Source organism: Octopus bimaculoides, chromosome 7 (assembly GCF_001194135.2).
Source record: "Octopus bimaculoides isolate UCB-OBI-ISO-001 chromosome 7, ASM119413v2, whole genome shotgun sequence".
Lineage (NCBI taxonomy): Eukaryota > Metazoa > Mollusca > Cephalopoda > Octopoda > Octopodidae > Octopus > Octopus bimaculoides.
In genome coordinates this window covers 96,124,316-96,124,776 of record NC_068987.1, presented here as the reverse complement: position 1 = coordinate 96,124,776, position 461 = coordinate 96,124,316, and the positions used below count along the sequence as shown (strand labels likewise).

The 461-nt window shown below is 47.3% G+C and overlaps 1 protein-coding gene across 4 annotated transcripts in view; it reads right to left on the bottom strand.

The window, feature by feature from the left end:
• The window catches only part of LOC106868843 (S1 RNA-binding domain-containing protein 1), a 261,625-nt gene that overhangs the window by 91,239 nt on the left and 169,925 nt on the right, over positions 1-461 (bottom strand). The window lies entirely within an intron of this gene.

Here is a 461-nt window from a genome sequence, read left to right as displayed (position 1 = left end):
GTTGCCAGTACCGCCTGACTGGCTCCTGTAGGATTTTCGAGCGAGATCGTTGCCAGTGCCCCTGGACTGGCTTGTGCGGGTGGCACATAAAAGACACCATTTCGAGCGTGGCCGTTTTCGTGCGGGTGACACGTAAAAGCACCCACTACACTCTCTGAGTGGTTGGCGTTAGGAAGGGCATCCAGCTGTAGAAACTCTGCCAAATCGGACTGGAGCCTGGTGTTGCCATCCGGTTTCACCAGTCCTCAGTCAAATCGTCCAACCCATGCTAGCATGGAAAGCGGACGTTAAACGATGATGATGATTAATATCATCTCAACTTCCACCAAAAACAACAATGAAATTGACTCTGCAAGATTGACAGATATGCTATAAATAGTACCCAAATTTCTCCCGAGTCACATTCAACTCCCTTTGATAGGGATACATCGGATAATGTAATTTTAAATACAGTATGTCTG